We start from the raw sequence: 20,589 nt of genomic DNA on the forward strand, positions 1-20,589 counted from the left end.
AAGTTATTTTTTCCTCACAATAAATCATGTCTAAACTCTAAACATTAATCTGGAGCTGATTGTATAAGTGACGCCTCAGAACAAACCCTGAGGATGATGTGTGTACGCTCATGTACAGCTTTTTAAATCTTAAATCTTTTTAAATCTAAAAATCTAAAATAGATTTTTTCTATAAAAATCAAACACTTTCACTGTTTATAAAGTTACAATCAGTCCAGGAAAATTTCTGACATTTCCTGATTAAAACTCATCCCTACTGTTAAAGTGAGAAGTGTGTGATGTTTTGGTGTGAATAATCAGTGTGAACTTACCAGCTGCTGTGAGTGTGAGTGTGGATGAGAGAAGAATAAAAGTCAGACAGATTTCCATCTCCCTCCTCACTGTACACGATGTGTTCACCTCCACTCACCCAGAGAGACTGAGAGAAGTGTATCTCCTCACTCAGCCCCTACAGAGAGACAGACAGAGAGAGAGAGACAGCCAATCACACTCACTGTTACCTTATTAGAAAGATGAGAGGAAATCATCACACAGCCTCAATAACAAATCAGACGAGGCATCTTTCACTTTCTCCATATATATCAAAATAACGTCAGTGCTGATGAACAGAGCTCCGCCTCCTGTCTCTGAGGTGTGTGACTGATGAACAGAGCTCCGCCTCCTGTCTCTGAGTTGTGTGACTGATGAACAGAGCTCCGCCTCCTGTCTCTGAGGTGTGTGAGTGATGAGAGTTGATCACATCACACACTGATTTCAGAGAGAGGAAACACTCGGCTGTCGTACAGCATTAATGCCTGACAGCTGCACAGAGCAGATACACACACTGATAAACCACACTGTAACTACATCAGCTAAACATCCCTTCTACACACACACACACACACACACACACACACTCACACACACACACACACACACACTCACACACACACACACAGACACACACACGTACCATATATTAATCAATACAACATTATAACATGATTTAATCCATTGTTAGACTTTTTTTTTAAATTAATGTTCAAAAATGTTTTCACTAATAATTTAAATTTTTGACATTTTACAAATTCTGACTATATTCAAGAATTTTTACCATTTCACTTGTAATTAGATATTTATTATTAAATACACACATTTACTCTGGTTTTCAGGATTATAAACAATAATAATTGTAAAAATGGATTATTATTGTTGATTAAGAACATTAAAACTTTCCATCCACTAGATGGCAGTAAAGCATTTCCAAAGTGAGATTTCTGTTTCATGAAATGTGTTTATTCTCTTAACTGACCTGCTGAGGGCGCTGTTAGGATGCTGCTGGATTATTATTATTATTATTATTATTATTATTATTATTATTATTATTATTATTATTATTATTACTGATAAACTGCTAAATATAACAATTATGAGAAATTATAGAAGTGATAAAATACACAAACAAGAAATTCACAGGAAAAACCCATAAAATATAAAGCCATAAATAAAAACACAAACACACTGTGGCATTAGTGCACCAGTCATTGTGAATGTAAACACAGAGAGCGCCCCTATCTTCTTCCAGGAGTCCCTTGTTCGGTCGTCATGGTGATCTGAGTGACTGATAACTCAATATCCGTGTCGGGATCATAATATAAATAAGCTCAATAAAATATCCTCCATTTTGTGTGCAGGTGACCGTACATTATCAGGAAGATGCAGACAGAGAGGGTTTGTTCAGGTTGCTCCTTATCCTGGTCTGTATCCTAGAACATCAGCCTCTCTCTTGTTTCCTCTCCCTACACCGCCTTCTCCGCCTCCCTGCCGGCGTGGTGATCCACGGAGCTGTCGGTGCTCTGATTAACTCAGCAGGAATGATATCAGAGTCTTGGGAAGTGACTTTCTCACAGTTTGTTCCCATTTTTATAAGTTCCTGACCGCTGATATGGTCACATAAACTTTACAGCTGTTCTTCTTCTTCTGGTTTCATGGAGGGTTTGAACCAACTTCATAGCTTCATACCGCCACCTACTGTGATGGAGAGTTCTGTTCTGTTGTTTAAATGGCGGTTGGTAAGCCAGCTTTAAGGTGTAAATTCCGCCACCTACTGGATTGGAGTATGGAGCACAACTTCTGTGATGGAGTGTGAAGAGAATGAATTCTATATTTCTCACCTAATCCCTTTATCCTATATTTTAATCCACTGATCCTAATAAATATCATGATTGCATTCATTTGTTTTCAGCTTCTCTCTCTGTAAACACCTTAAGGTTTCTAATTTAACCTCATCACCTCAGTGTTTTCTTTCAGGAAGAGCTCCAAATAGAACTGCTTAAGGAACCGTAACGATCCAAAACCATTGGGAACTTGGTGAAAAACTCATTTCAAACATGACAGGAAGTATGGAACGGAATTTCTGGAAAGAATTTTTGGAATATGACAGCAGGCCTGAATAAACCAATACACAAATTCAAGATTCAAGATTGAAGAAGCTTTATTGTCATTTCAGCCACATATATCTGGCCTTGAGTACATAGTGAAATGAAACATTTCTCCAGGACCTGGTGCTACAGAAACATACAACATAAAGATCAAATAGGAAAAAACAACACAGAGCGAGGACAGAAGTTTTGTCCTAGACACATAAAGTGCAGAGTGCAACTAGGTGCAAACAGAACAAACACAAGACAGTGCAGAAACAGTAGGTACAAAAAGACAACACAAAAACACAGGACACAGCACCGAAAGATAAAGAACATGTGTAGTGAAATGTAAAAAATAAAATAGAATAAAAATGAAATGATGTACAGAGTAGCAGCGGTTGAGGAAGTGGAAATAGAAATGGGCATAAACATAAACATAACATAGCAAAGTAATGAAATAATAACAGGGTTTGAGGTAGTGCAATAAGTACTGAACAATATAAGCTACATAAGTGTGTGTGTGTCCACACAGGTGAAAGAGAGAGTGTGTGTGTGTGTGTGTGTGTGAGAGAGAGAGAGAGTTTTTTACAGTTCAGTCCTGGGTGTTGAGGAGCCTGATGGCTTGAGGAAAGAAACAGTTACACACTGTGGTTGTGAGGCCCGAATGCTCCAGTACCTCTTTCCAGATGGCAGGAGGGTGAAGAGTGTGTGTGAGGGGTGTGAGGGGTGTGTGGGGTGTGTAAGATTGTGTGTGAGGGGTGTGTGGGGTGTGTAAGAGTGTGTGTGAGGGGTGTGTAGGGTGTGTAAGAGTGTGTGTGAGGGGTGTGTGGTGTGTGTAAGAGTGTGTGTGTGTGTGTGTGTGTGTGTGTGTGTGTGTGTGTGTGGGGTGTGTAAGAGTGTGTGTGAGGGGTGTGTGGGGTGTGTAAGAGTGTGTGTGAGGGGTGTGTGGGGTGTGTAAGAGTGTGTGTGAGGGGTGTGTAAGAGTGTGTGTGAGGGGTGTGTGGGGTGTGTGTAAGAGTGTGTGTGAGGGGTGTGTGGGGTGTGTAAGAGTGTGTGTGAGGGGTGTGTGGGGTGTGTAAGAGTGTGTGTGAGGGGTGTGTGGGGTGTGTAAGATTGTGTGTGAGGGGTGTGTGGGGTCCTCACTATCCGCTGAAGGGTCTTGTGATCTGAGAATAGGATGTAGAATTATTAGATTTATTGGCTTGTTGCTGTGAGAATTCACCTTAGAGGTTCTGTGTAGAACCCTACAAGAGAGTGTTTAACCAAGGAGAACCCTTACAGGAAGTAAAATCCTACTGTACCCAAAGAACTACTGAGGGAACACCTTATATGAACCAATATGAGAAAGTCTTCCCTCATTAGAGAGGGTCCTCATTCAGGAAGTAAAGAATTCTTATGAAAGGTACAGTGAGTGGGAGAGAGAGAGAGAGAGAGACAGAGAGAGAGAGAGAGAGAGAGACACCCAGAGAGAGAGAGAGAGACAGAGAGAGAGAGAGAGAGAGAGACAGAGAGAGAGAGAGAGAGAGAGAGAGAGAGAGTTTTTTACAGTTCAATCCTGGGTGTTGAGGAGCCTGATGGCTTGAGGAAAGAAACAGTTACACACTGTGGTTGTGAGGCCCGAATGCTCCAGTACCTCTTTCCAGATGGCAGGAGGGTGAAGAGTGTGTGTGAGGGGTGTGTGGGGTGTGTAGGGTGTGTAAGAGTGTGTGTGAGGGGTGTGTGGGGTGTGTAAGAGTGTGTGTGAGGGGTGTGTAGGGTGTGTAAGAGTGTGTGTGAGGGGTGTGTGGGGTGTGTAAGAGTGTGTGTGAGGGGTGTGTAGGGTGTGTAGAGTGTGTGTGAGGGGGTGTGTGGGGTGTGTGAGGGGTGTGTGGGGTGTGTAGAGTGTGTGTGTGGGGTGTGTAAGAGTGTGTGTGAGGGTGTGTAGGGTGTGTAAGAGTGTGTGTGAGGGGTGTGTGGGGTGTGTAAGAGTGTGTGTGTGGGGTGTTTAAGAGTGTGTGTGAGGGGTGTGTGGGGTGTGTAAGAGTGTGTGTGTGGGGTGTGTAAGAGTGTGTGGAGTGTGTATAGAGTGTGTAAGAGTGTGTGTGAGGGTGTGTGGGGGTGTGTAAGAGTGTGTGTGAGGGTGTGTAGGGTGTGTAAGAGTGTGTGTGAGGGGTGTGTGGGGTGTGTAAGAGTGTGTGTGAGGGGTGTGTGGGGTGTGTAAGAGTGTGTGAGGGTGTGAGGGGTGTGTGTGTGTGTGGGTGTGAAAGAGTGTGTGTGAGGGGTGTGAGGGGTGTGTAAGAGTGTGTGTGAGGGGTGTGTGGGGTGTGTGTAAGAGTGTGTGGGGTGTGAGGGGTTGTGGGGGTGTGTAAGAGTGTGTGTGAGGGGTGTGTGGGGTGTGTGTAAGAGTGTGTGTGAGGGGTGTGTGTGGTGTGTAAGATTGTGTGTGAGGTGTGTGTGGGGTGTGTAAGAGTGTGTGTGAGGGGCGTGTGGGGTGTGAAAGAGTGTGTTTGAGGGTGTGTGGGGTGTGGGTGTGTAAGAGTGTGTGTGAGGTGTGTGGGGTGTGTAAGAGTGTGTGTGAGGGGTGTGTAGGGTGTGTAAGAGTGTGTGTGAGGGTGTGTGTAGGGTGTGTAAGAGTGTGTGTGATGGGTGTGTGTGGTGTGTAAGAGTGTGTGTGAGGGGTGTGTGTGGTGTGTAAGAGTGTGTGTGAGGGGTGTGTGTGGTGTGTAAGAGTGTGTGTGATGGGTGTGTGTGGTTTGTAAGAGTGTGTGTGAGGGGTGTGTGGGGTCCTCACTATCCGCTGAAGGGTCTTGTGATCTGAGAATAGATGTAGAATTATTAGATTTATTGGCTTGTTGCTGTGAGAATTCACCTTAGAGGTTCTGTGTAGAACCCTACAAGAGAGTGTTTAACCAAGGAGAACCCTTACAGAAGTTAAAAATCCCTACGTACCCAAAGAACTACTGGGGGAACACCTTTTACATTTTATGTCTTTTCTCATTAGAGAGGGTCCTCCTTCAGGAAGTAAAGAATTCTTATGAAAGGTACAGTGAGTGGGAGAGAGAGAGAGAGAGAGACAGAGAGAGAGAGAGAGACACAGAGAGAGAGAGAGAGAGAGAGAGAGAGAGACACAGAGAGAGAGAGAGAGAGAGAGAGAGAGAGAGAGACACAGAGAGAGAGAGAGAGAGAGAGAGAGAGAGAGACACAGAGAGAGAGAGAGACAGAGAGAGAGACACAGAGAGAGAGAGAGAGAGAGAGAGAGAGAGAGAGACAGAGACAGACAGAGACAGAGAGAGACAGAGACAGAGAGAGAGAGAGAGACACAGAGAGAGAGAGAGAGAGAGAGAGAGAGAGAGAGAGGGACACAGAGAGAGAGAGAGAGAGAGAGAGAGAGACAAAGAGAGAGAGAGACAGAGAGAGAGAGAGAGAGAGAGAGAGACACAGAGAGAGAGAGAGAGAGAGAGACTTTTTTTGACTTTTTACGCATCTTTATTTACACAAGTCACATATAAAAGTCACAGTGACTTAATAAATAAGTAAATAAATAAATACGTATTAAAATAAATGTCAATAAATTATTTTAAATATGAGTGATTAGTTTAGTTCTGCTGCAAAGTTAAGTTTCCTTTCTGCAACAGAACACATTATCACAACACCACACACATTTAAACACATCCAAGTCATTCATACTTTTATAAAAATTAAAATCAATTGAAATTCGCGATTTGATCAGCCTTTTCAGAATTTTTATGGCGTCACAGTCAGTGCTTTGTGCAATTTGGTTTTTCCGGCTCAGGTATATTGCCATTTTGGCCTGACCAAATATAAAATTGATCAGTTGGCACCTGAACCGGTGTTTTCTGACGTACTTAAAACCAAAAATAAAACACTGAAAAGTAAAAAACAACATTAAAAGACCTTAAAATGCTCCGTAAAAACACAAACAGTGGAAGTAATCTGGAGCAGTGAATAAAAGCATGAAAAACTGTTTCTCTCTGTGAACAAAAAGGACAATCATGTGCAATATCAGGATTTAAAACAGAAATAAAAGAGTTCACAGAGATAATACAGTGTAAAATCCTCCATTGGAGGTCGGCAGCTTTTTTAGTTAACGGTGGTTTATACAGTGCGTCCACTCTGGTTTAAAATCATCATTAAAACCATGTACACTTCTCCATGGGGTGTCCACCCTCCCACTCAGCTTCTTCTTATTTCAAACCTTTACACACGCTCTGTAGAGCAGCTTCCCCGACACTGACCCAAAGTCTCCCCTTCACCCCGGCACTCCAGGAGGGGGCCTGCACACCCGTCGAGGTCAGGAGAGATGTTCAGCTGGGGAAAGGGTTCGTCCTCTGTAGGACCAGTCTCTGTGTGTGAATAGTCCATCAGCTGAACACGCTCCTCTGATGTCAATGCAGATTTCCAGCGGTGTAGGAGCTGATTGACAACACACAGGGACCGCAGTCCCATACGCGCTGCCAGGTCCTCTGCCCTCGACAAGTCCGACCCCGCGATGTTCACAAGCTCCCGGAGCGTTATAATCCCTGAGGAGATGAGAGTTCTGGACAGTGCAGGGACGGTCACACTGGAGGATGTCCAGTCTCCCGCCTTACACCAGAGGTTCCTCCAGCAGCCAGTGTAGTGTTCTACAGCCCTTGTTTTGTTTCTTACAACAGTTCCAAATTTTAAAAAATACCACGGTAAAAGGCTGGTAGTCCAGAAATGTCCAGCATTTTTGTGTCCATTAAAAACAACGCTCTGTCCAGCCCCAGTCCTTGAACTATGCGTAGTAGTCCACTGGCTGCTGCTCTCCATACTAAGTCTCCGGGTCCAGTGAGGAGTCTCTGGATGAACTGGAGGGGGAAGGCTGCGGCGCTGCTGGAGAGCTGGACCAGCCCTGTCCTCTGTCCTCCTTCCTCCTTCGGCAGATGAAGCACACTCTGTGGAATCCAGTGTAGACCGTCCCAGAAGAAGTCCACCAGCAGGGCCTGGATGTTTGCCAGCAGGTTCGGCGGCGGATCCACGCATGCCAGCTTGTGCCAGAGGGATGACGCGGCGAGGTTGTTGATGACCAGCGTTCTCCCCCTGTAGGACATCTTTGGAACCAGCCGCTTCCACCTGCTCAGTCTGCCCTTCACGTGCTCTACAGAACCTTCCCAGTTTTTACTTAAAAACTCATTGTTCCCCAGGTAGACACCCAAGTATTTAAAACCACCTCTTTTCCACGCTAAGCCTCCTGGTAGTGACGGTTGCCCACCTTCCCACTCCCCAACTAAAATGGCTTCACTTTTAGACCAGTTAACCTTGGCGGAGGATAAAATTTGAAAGTCATTTAAGATATCAGTTAAAACATTGACATCATTTTGTGTGTTTATCATCACTACCAGATCATCTGCATAAGCTGATAAACATATTGAGTCATTAGCATGTGGCATATTAAAACCAGAGAGATTACTGCTTAACTAAGAGGTTCAATAGCTAGAGAGTACAACATTCCAGAGAGGGAACAGCCCTGCCTGATCCCTCTGTACACTCTAAAAGGAGCACATAAACCACCGTTAACCTTCAGTACACTCTCAATGTTACTGTACAACACCTTGATCATGGCTATAAAACCTGGGTTGAACCCGAAGGCTTCCAGCACCTTCCACAAATATTCATGTTCAACCCGGTCAAAAGCCTTTTCCTGATCTAGAGAAATCAGACCAGTCTTTAAGCCCAATAGCCTGGAGACGTCCAAAATGTCATGAATTAGATACACATTATCGAATATGGACCTATCAGGCACACAGTACGTCTGGTCCTGGTGAATGAGCTGCTCCATTACCTTAGTCAGTCTCGAGGCTAATGCTTTTGAGAGCAGCTTGCAGTCAGTGCACAGTAGTGAGACCGGGCACCAGTTTTTCAGGTGGGTCAGGTCTCCCTTCTTCGGTAGCAGGGTCAGGACGGCCCTCCTGCAGCTCAACGGGAGTTCACCTCTCCGTACGCTGTCCCGTAGGACATCCAGCACGTCCTGCCCTATGACGGCCCAGAATGCCTTGTAGAACTCAACAGGGAGACCGTCTATACCTGACGCCCGTCCATTCTCCATCCCCTGGAGAGCCTCATGAACCTCCTCCAGCATCAGCTCCCTGTCTAGCTCTCTCGCCGCTCGCTCAGAGAGCTTTGGCAGGTCCATGAGGAAGCTGTCCTCCACCGCTTGCCCCTGACCACTCACTGCTGTACAGCTTCGAGTAGAAGCTTACTGTCTGCTGGCGAATTTCAGTGGGCTCAGATACGAGATCCCCTGATTCTGTTCTCACAGCATGTATAAATCTTTTCTGTCCATTCTTCTGCTCTAAACTGAAAAAGAACTTTGAAGGAGCATCCATCTCAGCAGCGCTTTTAAAGCGTGAGCGGACCAGCGCCCCCTGTGCTGTAATGTCTAACAGGTCGTTCATTTTGGATTTTTTACGTTTGAGGGCTTCAATATGCCCTCGATTTCCAGTGGCCTCCAAACGCTGGAGCTCCACTATTTCTATCTCCAGAGCTTTCAGAGATCTAACAATGTCTCTTGTCACATTGAGAGTGTACTGTTGACAAAATACTTTGACTTGTGCTTTTGTCACATCCCACCACAGCTGAAGTGAACTAAAAGCTGCCTTCTCATGTTTAAAACAACTCCATAAAAAAATAAAAGACTCCCTGAAATTAGCGTCTTCTAAAAGAGCAGTGTTAAAATGCCAGTAGGCACTCCTAGGTTTAACCTTCTCTTTGGTAATAGTACACTGGACCATACTGTGGTCAGAGATACCTACTGGAACAATAAAACACTGTAAAAAACATCAGCTGATGCTTAAAACCATAAAAACGATCTAATCTCACCAGGGAGAGTGTGTTATCTATGGCATGGGCCCACGTGTACTGTCTCTTGTTCTTATGAAAAGCTCTCCATATGTCGCTCAACTCGTGGGCCTCCACCATCTCCCACAGACGCTTACGGGAAGCCATGTGAGGTTCTGTGTGGTTCCGGTCTAAAATATCTGTAGTACAGTTAAAATCACCACCCAGAATTAAAATTTCTGCAGTGTTGCAGTCAGCAATGACATTGTTCAGAGTATCTAAAAACATCATCCTCTCCACTGCACTGGTGGGAGTGTACACACAAATAAAAACTAAAACCTCATTCTCATAAAAAGTTTTCACTTTTAAAAGCCTCCCATTTAAAAATTCTTCAACTGAATAAGAACAAGGAATAAAACTGCGAGCAAAGAGCAAGGCGACTCCACCACTGAGCGTTGTGTTATGACTTAAAATCACCAACCCATCCCACTCCTTCACCCAATCAGCAGCATTGCTGGTATCGCTGTGGGTTTCTTGCAGCATGGCAACGTCAATGTGCTTCTGCTTTAAAACTTCATACAGTTTAGCTCTCTTGATTTGCTCTCTTGCCCCATTAATATTTAAACTCGCAATATTAACTCCTTTCATAAAAATAAATAAAATAAATAAAATTAAACAGAGAGTAAAAACCACTCTACCATAAAAAAACACCACACTAGTCATCATCAGAGTTTTCCTTATTCACTCTTGTGATCAGTTTCTTCAGACAGAAAATTTCAACATCAATAAACGCACCTTCTCTTCTGAAGAACTTAACGTCGTGAATAAACTGCTTACGGTCTGGGAAAAACTCTTCCAATGCTACATTTTTCTGCCATTTGGTGTTCCTTAAAAACTCTTTAATATCATCAGCTCTGTACACAATATTAACCTGTTCCTCCTGAGAATCGAACATTAAAACAGAGTCTGACATGCAGTCATCACTGTCTGATTCTCGTTCCCCCACCTTTGTGTCCTTTTTTGCCTGCTTTTTTCCCCGTCCCTTACCTTGCTTTTTCCTTTTATTCGGCACTTTAAAGACGGGCTCATCCACCATATCCACGTCTCCTCCGTCCCCCTGCACTGGTGTAGTGTCCGGTGTTTCCGGGCGTTCGCTCTGCACCTCCGTGCCTGCCTCTGCCAGCGCAGGCAGCTCCAGCACTGCTCCAGAACCCACTGAGCTCTTCTCAGTGGAGCACGGCTTCTCCCGGTCCGGTTGAGCTGAGCATGGCTCTTCCGCGGCCGGTTCGGCCGTGCATGGCTTTTCCGGGGCTGTTGCAGCTCCAGTGGGCTTCTGGGTTGCAGGCTGGGCTTGGGGCTCACTCTCTTTCGGGTCTGATGCAGCAGCAGCTCCGGGGCCCTCAGCAGCCGGCCGAACTGTAGCTGCAGGGGGAACGACCCCAGCCGACTGAGCTGCGTCCTGCCCCGGTCGCTCAGAAACACCGGGGTCACTCTGCCTCTCAGGGCAGGCCCGAGCAAGATGACCAGTTTTTCCACATTTAAAGCACTTAATATCTGTATCAGAAGAAACAAACAGATTGTAGTCAAAGCCTTCAACTCTGAATTTAAAAACGGCATTCAGCTCTTCCACACCTTCTTTAAAAACCATGAAGACCATTCTTCTAAAAGAAACCAAGTGTTTAACCAGTGGGGACTTACAGCCAAGAGGGATTCTCTTAATGGGGAGACAATTCGCCCGTACCGAGACAGTTCTTTACAGATAGCATCATCTGAAATAAAAGGAGGGACGTTGGACAACAAGACTTTCTTAGCTGGGGAACTGAGGGGAGAAACCAGTATTTGCTCATTATTAACAATGATGCCTTTCTGAATCAGATTTCTGACTTTTTCAACACTATTCAGAAACACCACAATGGCACTGTTCATTCTGGAGGCAGAGACAATGTTCTCATGCCCCACCACGTTACCGACTGCTAAACAACATTCTTCAACACTCACCGGACACACAACACGGACACCGCGCCGGACACACAACACGGACACCGTGCCGGACACACAACACGGACACCGTGCCGGCGAGTCAAATTCTCACACAACCTCGCGGTCGGATCCGCCATAACCACGCTTCACCGACACGCTACTCACACACACCTGCACACACACACGCACGCACACACACACGCGCGCACACACTCACACACACAGCTATTGTCCGCACACACTCGCTCACACTCACACAATAAGTATATTAATATTCCGAGATTTTAAACGGAAAAGAATTGCACTTTAGTGCCGAAAAAATTGGCAAAACGCCAACCGCTCTCACGCGCTCCACACGCCACACTCGCCTCTCCGCCGCGCATGCGCAGAGAGAGAGAGAGAGAGAGAGAGAGAGAGAGAGAGAGAGAGAGAGAGGTCTGAATGAATTGGAGGATGAAGTACAAGGCAAGATCAAGTGTCAGAACTCCCTCTGTGATTTCCACCCTGATGAAAACAATGTAGTCATAAACACAGTGAGATGTGATTTCTGATTTTAAACACTTAATAAACCTCTCTCTCTCTCTCTCTCCCACACACACACACACACACACACACTGTACTTTTCATTACCACTCATTCGAGCATTCAGTGTTTCCTCTGAGTTCATTCCTACATACTGCTGCTTATACGTCAGTTTTGTTTCAAAAGGTTTCAGCTAAGATTAAAGTCATTTAGACTATAATGAATAATCACTGAGATTATTGAGGTGAGATGTGAGTGATATTTAAGCTGAGTGATAATATTTATAGGACTGATAGTGTAATGAAAGAAGAGCACAGCTGGTTAAGAACCAATAGGTGTGAATTAACTCTCTCTAATCTTTTTGCTAAGACGGAGAACAAGGAATGTGACGGTGTTCTGTGTTGTAGTCCATGGTTGGTCATGTTTGTAGGCCACAGTGCATTCTGGGTATATTGTAGTTGGACACAGTTTCAGGTGTTGAAGTGACACACTTGGAAGATGACAGAAAGAGGATTAAAGTTGTTTTATATAGCTGATATTTATATTATCAGAAATAATATAATCATGCTTTCACTGTACTGCTTGTGCATTTACATACATTAACCACATAACCAAGAAGACACTCACTTTGTCTCTCCTACATCCTGTTCCATAGTGATGACATCATCATTATCTTCCATCTAATGAACCGATAAAGAAATACAGTGGACAATTTTTCCTATAACTGGATGACCCAAATTGTTTTATTCTTTTATTTATACCACAGAAAGTTGGTACTGATTACCAAATAGTGAGATTTTAGTCAATTCCTGTTATCACTTATATCAGTAATAAACAGCCAGGATGTGATTGTGTCTTAACTCCTAAGGCTTTAGTGGACAGATGGATGGCTCTTAACTCCACCTGATTGTTGTGTAGCTCTGTGACACCACACCATGAGAGAGGCATCTGTGATGATTAATTCCACTGATGGCTACTGCTCCACAGTGGACACCTTTTCATAGGTAAGTGTCATCATGTAGCATCGTTTCAGGTAACACCACAGAGGATGCAATAAAGAATCAGAGTTACTAAATAGTCAGAAACCTTATATCTATCTACCTGTAGACCTTCATGTATCTTGTCAGAATTAAGCAAGACTAAGTTATCCAACATCCAGAGTCTTTTACACAGTCTTTAATTTTATTAATCTGGTGTCTGTCACATGGCTTTATTAAAATTTATAGTAAACATTGTGATCTATTTTAATGAAGAGCTGAACAAAGTTTGGTCCACTGGATTGGAGTAAAAGATTATCACCACTCTACTGATGTGGTTATATTCTCAACAAACCCACAAACCCATAACAACTGTACTTCTGCGGTGGTTTTGTTCCTAGTTAATTTTGCTAAGGGTCTTTCTAAGGTTCTTGTGTTCTGTTGAGATATATGCTGACTCAATATTGAACCTCCATAGTCACGCAATCTGGAATATTACCAGGTAAATTAAATTATGTTCTAACATTTGAGTGATATGTTTTATGGTGCATGTGTGATCATTATACTGAGGTGCTAGTTTTTGTGAGGCTACATTTTCTAGAGTGTAACAGAATTAGGACTCAAGCAGTATAAAAATGTTGTAGAAATGATAGGATGCTGATCTGCAGATGTTACTAATGTGGCTCTTTATTTCTTGATTGATTTTCTCAGCCTTCAATTCTACATTAATTTGAAAGGGCTCTCTTTAAGCCTCCTTTTCATGGAACAAGACCTCCATGTGATCTTGCATAATTTCAGGGAATTAATAAACTTTTTCTGATTAATTTTATATATGAAATTTTAAAAAATGTGCTGCTGGAGTTGTAGTTATCGTGGTTTGGTTTTTACTTAAAAACGAAAGAGGATTTTAATACGACACTGTCATTATAAATATTTAGAAAATGTCCAAGAATAACAAATACTGTATTCTAACAAATACACATACCTGATTTGGGGGTGGGGGTGGTGGTGGTGGGTGTAGCAGTTGACATGGTGGATATGTCTGTATTCACAGAAAGAAAAACACTTTCTATCACACAATTGTATTATTTTAATGAATGACGGCCTCGACACCTGTGTGATTTTTATACCATCCACCTTTATTATCCTTTTTTTGTTCCTCCAACTCCCCTATTAACATGACCTACTTTTTATCCATTGCCCCCTAGAGTCTATATGCAACAACTGCGTACATAATAGCACTCATATATCTATATTCAAACAGTTGAATATTACATCCCCAAATTTGATATCGTACATATCCTTGTAACTCAGCACTTAATTAGTTATAACATACTAATGCAAAAATCAGTATACAAAACTAAACCAACCATAACTAGATCAATATTTGCAATGATTGGCATGACAATTTTTCATTTTTTTTCTTAGGGCAGCGATCCGCCTACACCCTTTACAATTATAGATCAAGGACGACTCGGGGTTTCACTTCTCGTCCTGATCTGGTGACATAGTGTGGAGTAGCAGTATCATTCATGTCTGTCTGTTTGGTGTGATCCAGTGGCACTGTGTGTGGAGTGCTCGAAGACATTCTGGACTCAGCATTGACGGGCTGTGCTTTATCTTGCAGAAGGAGGCAATGATTCATTCGGAAAACTTGGCCTTCTGCAGTGCATATGTGGTAGGATCTGAAAGTGTCAGCGGGATTTATGACCACCGCAGGTTTCCAACACTCTGAATCTTGAATTCAGACATGGTCTCCAATCTGTAATGGTGTAAGTGGTCTTGCTGACCTGTTGTAATACTTTGTTGGTACAGCTGCCGTTGTTCGCGTCTAGCATGAACACCTTTTCCACTGACAGTTTTGAGCTGTAGCTTCAAGACAAATGGAACACTGTTCAACTATACTAGCAATCTGTCTGGACATGCCAGGCCAAAAGATAATGTCTCTAGCACGCTGTTTGGATTTTTCAATTCCCATGTGGGCTGAACGAACGCGTCTAAGCATACACTATATTGCCAAAAGTATTCGCTCACCTGCCTTGACTCGCATATGAACTTAAGTGACATCCCATTCCTAATCCATAGGGTTCAATATGACGTCGGTCCACCCTTTGCAGCTATAACAGCTTCAACTCTTCTGGGAAGGCTGTCCACAAGGTTTAGGAGTGTGTTTATGGGAATTTTTGACCATTCTTCCAGAAGCGCATTTGTGAGGTCACACACTGATGTTGGACGAGAAGGCCTGGCTCTCAGTCTCCGCTCTAATTCATCCCAAAGGTGTTCTATGGGGTTGAGGTCAGGACTCAACCATCCCTCAAGTCATCCATGTCTTTATGGACCTTGCTTTGGTCACTGGTGCACAGTCATGTTGGAAGAGGAAGGGGCCAGCTCCAAACTGTTCCCACAAAGTTGGGAGCATGGAATTGTCCAAAATGTCTTGGTATGGTGAAGCATTCAGAGTTCCTTTCACTGAAACTAAGGGGCCAAGCCCAGCTCCTGAAAAACAACCCCACACCATAATCCCCCCTCCACCAAACTTTACACTTGGCACAATGCTGTCAGACAAGTACCGTTCTCCTGGCAACCGCCAAACCCAGACTCGTCCATCAGATTGCCAGATGGAGAAGCGCGATTCGTCACTCCAGAGAACGCGTCTCCACTGCTCTAGAGTCCAGTGGCGGGGTGCTTTACACCACTGCATCCGACGCTTTGCATTGCACTTGGTGATGTATCGCTTGGATGCAGCTGCTCGGCCATGGAAACCCATTCCATGAAGCTCTCTGCGCACTGTTCTTGAGCTAATCTGAAGGCCACATGAAGTTTGGAGGTCTGTAGCGATTGACTCTGCAGAAAGTTGGCGACCTCTTCACACTATGCGCCTCAGCATCCGCTGACCCCGCTCCGTCAGTTTACGTGGCCTACCACTTCGTGGCTGAGTTGCTGTCGTTCCCAAACACTTCCACGTTCTTATAATACAGCTGACAGTTGACTGTGGAATATTTAGGAGCGAGGAAATTTCACGACTGGATTTGTTGCACAGGTGGCATCCTATCACAGTTCCACGCTGGAATTCACTGAGCTCCTGAGAGCGACCCATTCTTTCACAAATGTTTGTAAAAACAGTCTGCATGCCTAGGTGCTTGATTTTATACACCTGTGGCCATGGAAGTGATTGGAACACCTGATTCTGATTATTTGGATGGGTGAGCGAATACTTTTGGCAATATAGTGTAGCTTTGCATTATCCACATTCAAAAGGAAAGGCAAAACATTTTAGCTCTTCACATTCCCCTGTATTTAGGTCTTTAACAGTTTAGAACACAAAACATGTCATTAAACTGAACTTTAGTGCGATAACAACAAAAATATTTACATTTTGATTTTCACTGCCGTGAACATGACTTAACTATAGCATTGATAACATGGACTGAAGAAAATATGGCGCACTACACACGTATCAACACTACGGTACATCAAGAGGCTCAAACAATGCTAAAGGCACTTAAATCTTTTCCAACAGTGTCATAGCGCCATCCTGTGGACAACACAGTGTACTGCCCTACATATGCTCAACTTAATGGACTGTTACAGGCGTTTTGTGTATAAATCTTAACAGGAATGTCTATGAAACTCAGTTTAATCAACAACTTTCAGAACACACATTTGTAATTGATAAACCATTGTTGTTACATTTTTCACAAAAATGTTATATTTGTATTTCGCCTTAAATACATTACCTCATAATCCCTGAACACGTTGTCTCCATCGTTAGCATAGAGTGGGTGATTAGCACGCATGGTGCACAGGCTGAGCTCATTTCAAACTTTTATACATCCGAAAACAACATATTCACCCTTTAAAGGATAACATTTGCATTCCTCAAAACTTCCAGGCATTAAGAATGTATTCTTATTACATTTGCATGCATTTAATACCTGATGAGGGGAGATGTGAATAGTGGATAAAACCCAAAACACGGAGCTGCTGCTTTACAATCAGAGTCTCTGTATTTTCTGAGAAGCACACTCCCCCCTTTCCAAACAGGTGAAACCCCCCAAGGAAAAACAATCAACCAATGCATCACTGTGGCTGAGCAGAGAAAACCAATCGCCACAGATCACACTACAAAATGCATTCAAAAACCACATTCTCCTGCCCCAAATTCAGTGCTACTTGAATAGAATTTATTCACCACTTTTCCCACTTTTTCCCACTTATTTATCAATCTTTGAAACCACCACAGAAGCGCGTGAATCTCAGTGAATCAAATATTTTCTATAAAAAGATTCATATACCTGTGCTTAATGTAAATTAAACTGTTACACCAGTAGGTGGAGAAAACAAGCATCTTTTTATGTGTGAAGTCATTCTGTAAAACACAGACTAATCAAATCACAGTCTTCACATTTCTTTACTTTTCTAAAGCATTTCTTTTCTGAAAAAAAGGAAAAAAAGAAAACTACTTTCCTTTTGGATTTTTTTCTGCCTGAGGTTCACAGCAATCCTGCAGGATTTTTCACTTGTGCTTGTGTGCTGGATGTTTCTGTTGTACTGAAGGATCCGTTCTAAAACCTGTAGGAATTTCCTGCATATATTGTCAATGTGAGGATTTCATCATTCCTACAGGATACCAGCAGATATCCTGCAGAAAAAAATGAAACTCCTGCAGGATTCCTGTAGGTTATTTTTGTAAGGGTGTGATGGAGTGTGAAGAGAATTAATTCTATATTTCTCAACCTAATCCCTATATCTTATATTTTTAATCCACTGATCCTAATAAATCTCATGATTGCATTCATTTGATTTGAACTTGACAAAGAAACAGGACGAGGACGCTGAGCCCTTGGGTCGGTGTTTACCCCCTCTACTGGTTCTATACCCATCATTCAAAAGCACTGTCTCTATTCACTAGTGAAGGGAATGACACTCGAAACATGAGCAAGGGATAAACACTGTTATTGAACCAGAACATGAAGTAGTCAAGTTGTTGTGTGTGGAAATGAAGATTCTGACCTCACAGATCTCATGGTTATGGGAAAATTAAACAAGCTCCAGGTCCAGGGTTTCAGTGTGAGCTGTTTCATTTTTTTCAGTACAAGCTTCAAAGCCACAGTGTCGAACATCACATCAGTATCATGAACTAGTGCAGAAACAAAGAACAAATCCTCTTCCACCAGCCCCCCATCAAAATCTGTGGCATCAACATAGACCTGTACAGCTCTCCAAGCATTAATACTCAACCAGAATAATATAACAGTGGTCCAAAACAAACAAATAAATACATTTCAAGAGTTTTTTAACATTTACCTTCAAGTTTGATATTTATTTTTATGTACACATTTACTCTGGGATTTAGGATTATAAACATTAATAATTTAAAATTACTATTCAATTTTTATGCATCCACTAGATGGCAGTAAAGCATTTACAAACTGAGATTTGTGTTTCATGAAATGTTTTCTCTCAACTGACCTGCTGAGGGCGCTGTTAGGATGCTGCTGAATTATTAATTATTATTATTATTATTATCATTATCATTATTATTATTATTATTATTATTATTATTATTATTATTATTAAGGTTATAAGAGGTTATTAAAAATACAAACACAACACCTGAATAGTTTTTATTCCTTTATTCCTGCCTGTTCTGATGTTGGTAATTTCCTGACGTCTGATATGGTCACACATTTGTGCTAAACAGTATAATATAAAGATAAAGGGAAAAAATGATTTAGAGAGTGCAAATCAGCTGCCATCTTAGTTCTTGCTTGTGTCTGTGTGTGTGTGAGTGTGTGTGAGTGTGTGTGTGTGTGTGTGTATGAATGTGTGTGTGTGTGTGTTTGCATTTCTGACAGGAATTTCATTCATGGAATGTTAGGAAGGGTGAGTCCACATAAACCATGGCAGTAACTGGGTGTCCAGATAAACACTTTATATCTGTGTGTATGTCTAAGAATCTGTTCATCAGAGAGGAAAAGAGAACAGCTGTGTGTGTGTGTGTGTGTGTGTGTGTGTGAGTGTGTGTGTGAGTGTGTGTGTGTGTGTGTGTGTGTGTGTATGTATTTGCATTTGTTCATTAATTACATATCATTATATTATACAGGGGAGTTGTCCAGGGTTTAGGGTGGAGCTGAAGGTGGTGCTGGGATTTGAACTCACAACCTTCTTACCAGTATATAAATATTTATTTATTTTTACTGCCTGAGAAGTTCTATAATGACACTGACCACAGATTCATCACTACAAGAACAACTCACTCAAATCACATCATCACATTACATTATAAAAGTACTTTTATTTTAAAACAAATACAAAAACAATGAAAAAGCTGAATAAAGCTGGGCATAAGGCACAATATTTACTCACTGTGAAAAGGAAAAAGTTGCATTTGCTTGCATTTTGTTTATTTGGATAAAAAGTTCTTGTCATTACCCTTTATATACAAGGAGACAGGAAGTAGGGCTGCTGATGGAGCTGAAACACCCCGACTTTCAGGATTACTTTAACTGCAGCTGATAAAATAATGTCTGTTACAAAAACCTCACACTGGAGACTCTTTCGATAAATGTTAAATAAACATCTCCTATCAGAAAACATCAGTCTCCATGATTATACACTATTCTCTGTTATATAGACACATGTTGTAAATCAGTTTATTTTAGGTTTAGATAATGAGTAGCTTCCACTATACAAGTCCCTGTGAAAGATGTTTACTGTAGGAAAGATAATGTCATGAAGCCTCACTACAAATATAATAACACTGGTTGAGGGACCGAATATGGATGAGATTCCGTTAGAGAATCAGGCAATGGAGGAAGGCGTCTTCACAAAGACAGGGTTTAGTGAACAGTCTTCCAGTTCACATGAATAACAGGGGTTTGGTTTTGTGGAGGTCTGATCATATAGTGATCTGTGTTTATGGTCTAAAGGAATGAAAGGAATAGAACAATATAACAATGAATAAAGTGTAAACAAATGTTTAAAGTGGCATATGAACAGTATATCATCCACAGACGTGTCCACAAAATATGAACTATTATCAAAATAAGTAGCTAGATTGTAATAAACAGTTGGAATTAACAAGCTAGTGCTACTCGCGCACCGAGGCTAATGCTAACGCTAGCTAGCGGTTCATAGCGGCAGAGAAAAGAAACAACTGGTGATTGAAATATATGTCTAGGAACATGAAAACATAAACAATAGGCATTAAACATATGTACAGATAATGTACAGTCACGTGCAACACAGGAACGCATCACACAGAACACTACACACACGCATAATGGAACACCTGTAGTACAGCTCTGTTGTGTGTTACACTAAATTAGGTCGTGCAGGAAACAAGTCTACTACAGAAAACAGGTCCTACTGCAGACTTTCTAACAGATAACGTTTTAGAACAAGGACATAAATATAAACTAATCTAAACTAATGGTGCAGTTGTAAATATTATCAGAGCCATGGTGCTTGATTAAGAAAATTAACCAAGACTTACATTACTATTACTAATTACATTACTATCATTCAGGTGTGATCTAAAAGCACATGCCACATGTTCACAGCTTGTAGCTTTCACAATGTAAAACATCTTCCTATTCCTTCTATATATATTATGAGGAGCCATGGAGGAAATCCATATTTTATAAAACCCTGAGAATATTGAAAGAAAGCTGTTTATATATTTAAGACAGTTCCATATATCTGGCATAAACCATGTAATACCAGATCTGTTGAAATCATTAAAGACTCCATCCACCCCATTAACGGTCTGTTCAGCCTGTGCCATCAGGAAAGTACTTCCACAGTCTGATGACTGCCACACAGATCCATTAGGAGTCTATAAAGACTCAGTTTCTACACTGACATTCTGAACACTGCACTTTACTACATGTAACACACCTTACATT

General features: G+C 42.2%; 1 pseudogene; it reads right to left on the reverse strand.

Annotated features, from left to right (window-relative positions):
- Positions 1–369, reverse strand: part of LOC131369921 (antigen WC1.1-like) — an 11,410-nt pseudogene extending 11,041 nt beyond the window's left edge.
- Positions 370–20,589: the final 20,220 nt, after the last annotated feature.

The sequence above is a fragment of the Hemibagrus wyckioides genome, linkage group LG19 (genome assembly GCF_019097595.1).
Source record: "Hemibagrus wyckioides isolate EC202008001 linkage group LG19, SWU_Hwy_1.0, whole genome shotgun sequence".
In the NCBI taxonomy this organism is placed as follows: domain Eukaryota; kingdom Metazoa; phylum Chordata; class Actinopteri; order Siluriformes; family Bagridae; genus Hemibagrus; species Hemibagrus wyckioides.